The following is a 918-nucleotide window of genomic DNA, read 5'->3' on the forward strand; positions in this document are numbered from 1 at the left end:
TTGTTCCCCCTTTTTTTTCTTTACCCCTTTTCCCCTCCTCCCCCCCCCTCTCAAGTTTTAAAAGGGAATTTAAAATGACGGACTGACAGACAGACCCCCTTTCTTTAACAGGCGTTTTTAAGACCCCCCCTTTGTCCGCCCTTGTGTAGGGTGATATCTCTAAAAAGGGAAAAATTTTAACGCCCGGGCCTTGGGTAAAGAGTGGAGGCTGAAAACTATTTTAAAATAAGAATGCGATGCTAATTTTTTTTTTAAGGATTGGGTTTTTTAAAAGATAAAAAGGGAAATTTTTTAATCGGGCCACTCCTGAATTTACTTTATACAGACTGATAAAAGTTTGAGGGGAAAAATAAAGAAATATTAATCCTATCGTTTTTGGGGGTAAAACCTTTGCCGTAGCAATGAAAACGTGATGTGGGAGAGAGTGGGAGGGGCTAACTAGATTATAGGGAGGAGTCAGAGCCTTACCGGATGGCCTTGGACGAACCAGGTGAGAGAAGGGGCGGGGCCAGACTCCGCAAAGCTGTCTGATTGGCATTTTAGCTTGATGACGTCACCGGCTTCATATGTACCTCGCGCCCCTGTAATTTTCGGTGGCGACGGAGGTTCCTCTGCGACAGAAATGTTTATTATACAATCAGGAGATTATTTACGATTATTCTTGAATCATTGCGCTTCCAGGCCAGCTTATCAGGCGGCCGCTTGTACAGGGAAGGGCAATTAGGGAATTTTTTGGGGGGGGGGGGGGGCCCCGGGGGGTTTTTTATTAAAATGCGGTGCTTCTTCTTTAAATTAGTATTAAAATATTTTGTGTGTATTTTAAAATATCTTTTTATGTTAATTTTATATATAATTTTTAAAAAAATAAAAATTTTTTTAAAATTATATATATAAAATTTCACACAATATATTCCCTAT

This window comes from Penaeus monodon, chromosome 24 (genome assembly GCF_015228065.2).
Source record: "Penaeus monodon isolate SGIC_2016 chromosome 24, NSTDA_Pmon_1, whole genome shotgun sequence".
In the NCBI taxonomy this organism is placed as follows: Eukaryota; Metazoa; Arthropoda; class Malacostraca; order Decapoda; family Penaeidae; genus Penaeus; species Penaeus monodon.